The sequence below is a fragment of the Triticum dicoccoides genome, chromosome 5A (genome assembly GCF_002162155.2).
Source record: "Triticum dicoccoides isolate Atlit2015 ecotype Zavitan chromosome 5A, WEW_v2.0, whole genome shotgun sequence".
NCBI lineage: Eukaryota > Viridiplantae > Streptophyta > Magnoliopsida > Poales > Poaceae > Triticum > Triticum dicoccoides.
Window position 1 is genome coordinate 685,134,573 of NC_041388.1, and position 8,307 is coordinate 685,142,879.

The window sequence follows — 8,307 nt, forward strand, 5'->3', positions numbered from 1 at the left end:
AATTTGTTTTTCTGCCATAATCCATGTGTACCATTAGTTGGACAAACTGTTATCTTTTATACTTGAATACAAGAATTGATACATATAAATATAATATACCTGAATACGCTTGCGTCGGCTAGCAATTGCACTTACCCGAATATCTCATCATATATCTCTACTCCTAATGGTGGAGTTGGTAGCCTGGTACTCCGGTTTTATTTTCGTCCGATTTTATTTTCGTCATCACCTCATTGATACGTCTCCAATGTATCTATAATTTTTTATTGTTCCATGCATTTATATTATCAATCTTAAATGTTTTATAATTATTTTATAGTCATTTTATATCATTTTTTGTACTAACATATTGACATAGTGCCAAGTGTCAGTTGCTGTTTTTTCCATATTTTTTAATCGCAAAAAATCAATATCAGACGTAGTCCAAATGCTCCGAAATTTTACGGAGAATTTTTATGGGCCAGAAGGAACACAACGGGCCCTGGTTGCGCCTGGGGGGGTGCCCCGAGGGGGGCACAACACACCAAGGCGCGTCAGAAGCCTGACGCGTCCTGGTGGGTTGTGCACACTGATACGTCTCCAACGTATCTATAATTTTTTATTGCTTCATGCTACTTTATCTACTGTTTTGGACTATATTGGGCTTTATTTTCCACTTTTATATTATTTTTGGGACTAACCTATTAACCGGAGGCCCAGCCCAGAATTGCTGTTTTTTTGCCTATTTTAGTATTTCGAGGAAACAGAATATCAAACTGAGTCCAAACGGAATGAAACCTTCGGGAACGTGATCTTCTCACCGAACGTGATTCAGGAGACTTGGACCCTACTCCAAGAAGTTTCCGGGGAGGTCACGAGGGTGGAGGGCACCCCCCTGGGCGCGCCCCCTGCCTCGTGGGCCCCTCGGAGCTCCACCGACGTACTCCTTTCACCCATATATACCGTCGTACCCTAAAACTTCCAGAACAGAAGATAGATCGGGAGTTCCGCCGCCAGAAGCCTCCGTAGCCACCAAAAACCAATCTAGACCCGTTCCGGCACCCTGCCGGAGGGGGCAATCCTTCTCCGGTGGCCATCTTCATCATCCCGGTGCTCTCCATGACGAGGAGGGAGTAGTTCTCCCTCGGGGCTGAGGGTATGTACCAGTAGCTATGTGTTTGATCTCTCTCTCTCTCTCTATCTCTCGTGTTCTTGAGATGATACGATCTTGATGTATCGCGAGCTTTGCTATTATAGTTGGATCTTATGTTTCTCCTCCCCCTCTTCTCTCTTGTAATAAATTGAGTTTCCCCTTTGGAGTTATCTCATCGGATTGAGTCTTTAAAGATTTGAGAACACTTGATGTATGTCTTGCCGTGGATATCTGTGGTGACAATGGGATATCACGTGATTCACTTGATATATGTTTTGGTGACCAACTTGCGGGTTCCGCCCATGAACCTATGCATAGGGGTTGGCACACGTTTTCGTCGTGATTCTCCGGTAGGAACTTTGGGGCACTCTTTGAGGTCCTTTGTGTTGGTTGAATAGATGAATCTGAGATTGTGTGATGCATATCGTATAATCATGCCCACAGATACTTGAGGTGACATTGGAGTATCTATGTGACATTAGGGTTTTGGTTGATTTGTGTCTTAAGGTGTTATTCTAGTACGAACTCTAGGGCTGTTTGTGACAATTATAGGAATAGCCCAACGGATTGATTGGAAAGAATAACTTTGAGGTGGTTTCGTACCCTACTATAATCTCTTCGTTTGTTCTCCACTATTAGTGATTTTGGAGTGACTCTTTGTTGCATATTGAGGGATAGTTATGTGATCCAATTATGATATTATTGTTGAGAGGACTTGCACTAGCAAAAGTATGAACCCTAGGCCTTGTTTCAACGCATTGCAATACCGTTTACGCTCACTTTTATCATTAGTTATCTTGCTATTTTTATATTTTCAGATTACAAATACCTTTATCTACCATCCATATACCACTTGTATCACCATCTCTTCGCCAAACTAGTGCACCTATATAATTTACCATTGTATTGGGTGTGTTGGGGACACAAGAGACTCTTTGTTATTTGGTTGCAGGGTTGCTTGAGAGAGACCATCTTCATCCTACGCCTCCTACGGATTGATAAATCTTAGGTCATCCACTTGAGGGAAATTTGCTACTGTCCTACAAACCTCTGCACTTGGAGGCCCAACAACGTCTACAAGAAGAAGGTTGTGTAGTAGACATCAAGCTCTTTTCTGGCGCTGTTGCCGGGGAGGCTAGGTAAGTGAAGGTATATCTTTAGATCTTGCAATCGAATCTTTTGTTTCTTGTTTTAGCACTAGTCTAGTTTATAAAAGAAAACTACCAAAAAATGGAATTGAGTTTGTCTCATACGCTTCACCTTTTTAATATCTTTCGTGAGTATGATGGAAAGGATAATTGTACTCAAGTGCTAGAAGAAGAAATCTCTAAATTGTTTGGCACTAAATATGTGAATGATGAGCATGATTGCAATGTTGTTAGTATGAATTCCTTGAATATCCATGATGCTAATGATATGCATAGCCACAAGCTTGGGGAAGCTATGTTTGACGAAGATGATATTTTTTGTCCCCCAAGCTTTGATGAGCAAATTTACTATGATGAAAGAATGCGTCCTATCTATGATGATTATTGTGATAACACGTATGCTATAAAGAATAATGATAACCATGAAACTTGTCATCTTGATCTTAATTTTCAATCACATGATAGCTATTTTGTTGAGTTTGCTCCCACTATTATTCATGAGAAGAATTTTGCTTATGTGGAGAGTAGTAAATTTTCTATGCTTGTAGATCATGAAAAGAATGCTTTAGGTGCTGGTTATATTGTTGAATTCATTCATGATGCTACTGAAAATTATTATGAGGGAGGAATATATGCTTGTAGGAATTGCAATAATATCAAGTTTCCTCTCTATGTGCTTAAATTTTTGAAGCTATGCTTGTGTTACCCTGCTAGTTGATTATTGTTCTCATAAGTTGTTTGCTCACAAAATCCATATGCATAGGAAGTATGTTAGACTTAAATGTGCTAGTCATATTCTTTATGATGCTCTCTTTATATTACAATTCTTATCTTTTATGTGAGCATCGTTGAAATCATCATGCCTAGCTAGGGGCCTTAAACGATAGCGCTTGTTGGGAGGCAACCCAACTTTATTTTTGTTCCTTGCCTTTTGCTCCTGTTTAGTAATAAATAATTAGTCTATACTCTGCTTAGATGTGTTTTTATGTTTTAATTAGTGTTTGTGCCAAGTAGAACCTTTGGGAAGACTTGGGTAAAGTCTTGTTGATCATGTTGTAAAAAACAGAAACTTTAGTGCTCACGAGAACTGCTGCCATTTTTATTTGGAGAGTGCTATTTAGTTAATTCTTTTTGAAGATGATTAATAGATAAATTCCTAAGGTCCAGCAATTTATTTGAGAATTTTATGAGTTCCAGAAGTATACGTTGTTTTTGACAGATTCTGTTTTTCATGTGTTGTTTGCTTATTTTAATGAATCTATGGCTAGTAAAATAGTTTATAAACCATAGAGAAGTTGGAATACAGTAGGTTTAACACCAATATAAATGAATAATGAGTTCATTACAGTACCTTGAAGTGGTGATTTATTTTCTTATACTAACGGAGCATACGAGTTTTCTGTTAAGTTTTGTGTTGTGAAGTTTTCAAGTTTTGGGTAAGGATTCGATGGACTATGGAATAAGGAGTGGCAAGAGCCTAAGCTTGGGGATGCCCAAGGCACCCCCAGGTAATATTCAAGGACAACCAAGAGCCTAAGTTTGGGGATGCCCCGGAAGGCATCCCCTCTTTCGTCTTCGTTCATCGGTAACTTTACTTGGAGCTATATTTTTATTCACCACATGATATGTGTTTTGCTTGGAGCGTCATGTCATTTTATTTTGTTTTGCTTGCTGTTTGGATACAATACCAAGATTTGAAATTATTAAATGGAAGAGTCTTCACATAGTTACATAATTAGTCGACTACTCATTGATCTTCACTTATATCTTTTGGAGTAGTTTGTTGTTTGCTCTAGTGCTTCACTTATACCTTTTAGAGCATGGTGGTAGTTTTATTTTTAAGAAATAGATGAACTCTCATGTTTCACATAGATTATTTTGAGAGTCGTTAATAGCATGGTAATTTGCTTAATGTTAATATACTTGGTATTCAAGATATGTGAAACTTTCTTTTTAGTGGGTTGAATACTAAGATAAGTTTGATGCTTGATAATTGTTTTGAGATATGGAGGTGATAATATTATAGTCGTGCTAGTTGAGTAGTTGTGAATTTGAGAAATACTTGTGTTGAAGTTAGCAAGTCCCGTAGCATGCACGTATGGTTAAAGTTGTGTAACAAATTTGAAGCATGAAGTGTACCTGGCTTGTGCATCCTTATGAGTGGCGGTCGGGGACGAACGATGGTCTTTTCCTACCAATCTATCCCCCTAGGAGCATGCGCGTAGTACTTGATTTTTGATGACTTCTAAATTTTTGCAATAAGTATATGAGTTCTTTTGACTAATGTTGAGTCCATGGATTATACGCACTTTTACCTTTCCGCCATTTGCTAGCCTCTTCGGTACCGTGCATTGCCCTTTCTCACATTGAGAGTTGGTGCAAACTTCGTCGGTGCATCCAAACCCCGTGATATGATACGCTCTTTCACACATAAACCTTCATATATCTTCCTCAAAACAGCCACCATACCTACCTATCATGGCATTTCCATAGCCATTCCGAGATATATTGCCATGCAACTTCCATCATCATCATCATCATGACATGCTTTACTTTTGTCATATTGCCATTGCATGATCTTGTAGTTGACATCGTATTTGTGGCAAAGCCACCATGCATTATTCTTCATACATGTCACTCTTAATTCATTGCACCATCCCGGTACACCACCGGAGGCATTCATATAGAGTCATATCTTGTTCTAGTATCGAGTTGTAATCATTATGTTGTAATCAATAGAAGTGTGATTATCATCATTATTAGAGCATTGCCCAATCAAAAAAAAGAGAGAGAGAAAGGCCAAAAAGAAAAAAAGGAAGGCCCAAAAAAAGAGAGAAAATAAAAAGGGCAATGCTACTATCTCTTTTTCCACACTTGTGCTTCAAAGTAGCACCTTGTTCTTCATGTAGTGAGTCTCATATATTGTGCTTCAAAGTAGCACCATGATTTTCATATAGTGAGTCTCATAAGTTGTCTTGTTCATACTAGTGGGAATTTTTCATTATAGAACTTGGCTTGTATATTCCAACGATGGGCTTCCTCAAAATGCCCTAGGTCTTCATGAGCAAGCAAGTTGGATGCACACCCACTATTTTTCTTTTGTTGAGCATTCTTAGCTCTAGTGCATCCGTTGCATGGCAATCCCTACTCCTTGCATTAACATCAATTGATGGGCATCTCCATAGCTCATTGATTAGCCTCGTTGATGTGAGACTTTCTCCTTTTTTGTCTCCTCCACACAATCCCCATCATCATATTTTATACCACCCATAGTGCTATGTCCATGGCTTGCGCTCATGTATTGCGTGAAAGTTGAAAAAGTTTGAGATTATTTGAGTATGAAACAATTGCTTGGCTTGCCATCGGGGGTATAGAAGTTGGGAACATCTTTGTGTGACGAAAATGAAGCATAGCCTAACTATATGATTTTGTAGGGATGAACTTCCTTTGGCCATGTTATTTTGAGATGACATAATTGTTTGATTAGTATGCTTGAAGTATTATCATTTTTTATGTCAATATGAACTTTTGTCTTGAACCTTTTGGATCTGAATATTCATACCATGATTAAGAAGATTTACATTGAAATTATGCCAAAGTATCACTCCATATCAAAAATTCTCTTTTTATCATTTACCTACTTGAGGACGAGCAGGAATTAAGCTTGGGGATGCCTGATACGTCTCCAACGTATCTATAATTTTTGATTGCTCCATGCTACTTTATCTACTGTTTTGGACTATATTGGGCTTTATTTTCCACTTTTATATTATTTTTGGGACTAACCTATTAACCGGAGGCCCAGCCCAGAATTGCTGTTTTTTGCCTATTTTAGTATTTCGAGGAAACAGAATATCAAACGGAGTCCAAACGGAATGAAACCTTCGAGGACGTGATCTTCCCATCGAACGTGATCCAGGAGACTTGGACCCTACTCCAAGAAGTTTCCGGGGAGGTCGCGAGGGTGGAGGGTGCGCCCCCTGGGCGCGCCCCTGCCTTGTGGGCCCCTCGGAGCTCCACCGACGTACTCCTTTCACCCATATATACCGTCGTACCCTAAAACTTCCAGAACAGAAGATAGACCGGGAGTTCCGCCGCCAGAAGCCTCCGTAGCCACCGAAAACCAATCTAGACCCGTTCCGGCACCCTCCCGGAGGGGGCAATCCTTCTCCGGTGGCCATCTTCATCATCCCGGTGCTCTCCATGACGAGGAGGGAGTAGTTCTCCCTCGGGGCTGAGGGTATGTACCAGTAGCTATGTGTTTGATCTCTCTCTCTCTCTCTCGTGTTCTTGAGATGATACGATCTTGATGTATCGCGAGCTTTGCTATTATAGTTGGATCTTATGTTTCTCCTCCCCCTCTTCTCTCTTGTAATAAATTGAGTTTCCCCTTTGGAGTTATCTCATCGGATTGAGTCTTTAAAGATTTGAGAACACTTGATGTATGTCTTGCCGTGGATATCTGTGGTGACAATGGGATATCACGTGATTCACTTGATGTATGTTTTGGTGACCAACTTGCGGGTTCCGCCCATGAACCTATGCATAGGGGTTGGCACACGTTTTCGTCGTGATTCTCCAGTAGGAACTTTGGGGCACTCTTTGAGGTCCTTTGTGTTGGTTGAATAGATGAATCTGAGATTGTGTGATGCATATCGTATAATCATGCCCACGGATACTTGAGGTGACATTGGAGTATCTAGGTGACATTAGGGTTCTGGTTGATTTGTGTCTTAAGGTGTTATTCTAGTACGAACTCTAGGGCTGTTTGTGACAATTATAGGAATAGCCCAACGGATTGATTGGAAAGAATAACTTTGAGGTGGTTTCGTACCCTACCATAATCTCTTCGTTTGTTCTCCGCTATTAGTGACTTTGGAGTGACTCTTTGTTGCATGTTGAGGGATAGTTATGTGATCCAATTATGATATTATTGTTGAGAGGACTTGCACTAGCGAAAGTATGAACCCTAGGCCTTGTTTCAACGTATTGCAATACCGTTTACGCTCACTTTTATCATTAGTTATCTTGCTGTTTTTATATTTTCATATTACAAATACCTTTATCTACCATCCATATACCACTTGTATCACCATCTCTTCGCTGAACTAGTGCACCTATACAATTTACCATTGTATTGGGTGTGTTGGGGACACAAGAGACACCTTGTTATTTGGTTGCAGGGTTGCTTGAGAGAGACCATCTTCATCCTACGCCTCCTATGGATTGATAAACCTTAGGTCATCCACTTGAGGGAAATTTGCTACTGTCCTACAAACCTCTGCACTTGGAGGTCCAACAACGTCTACAAGAAGAAGGTTGTGTAGTAGACATCACCCACCTCGGGTGCCCTCCGGACCGCCTCTTTGCTCTATAAATACCCTAATATTCTAGAAACCCTATGGGAGTTGACGAAATATTCATCCAGCCGCCGCAGAGTCCAGAACCACCAGATCCAATCTAGACACCATCTCGGATAGGGTTCACCACCTCCATTGGTTCCTCTCCGATGATGCGTGAGTAGTTCTTTGTAGACCTTCAGGTCCGTAGTTGTTGGGAAACGCAGTATTTTAAAAAAATTCCTACGATCACGCAAGATCTATCTAGGAGATGCATAGCAACGAGGGGGGAGAGTGTGTGTCTACGTACCCTCGTAGACCGAAAGCGGAAGCGTTTAGTAAAGTGGTTGATGTAGTCGAACGTCTTCGCGATCCAACCGATCAAGTACCGAACGCACGTCACCTCCACGATCTGCACACGTTCAGCTCGGTGACGTCCCTCGAACTCTTGATCCAGTTGAGGCCGAGGGAGAGTTTCGTCAGCACGGCGCGCGTGTTGACGGTGATGATGAAGTTACCGACGCATGGCTTCGCCTAAGCACTACGACAATATGACCAAGGTGTAAAACTGTGGAGGGGGCACCGCACATGGCTAAAGATCAACTTGTGTGTCTATGGGGTGCCCCCTCCCCCATATATAAAGGACGGGAGGAGGAGGAGGGCCGGCCACAAGAGGCGCGCCCAAGGG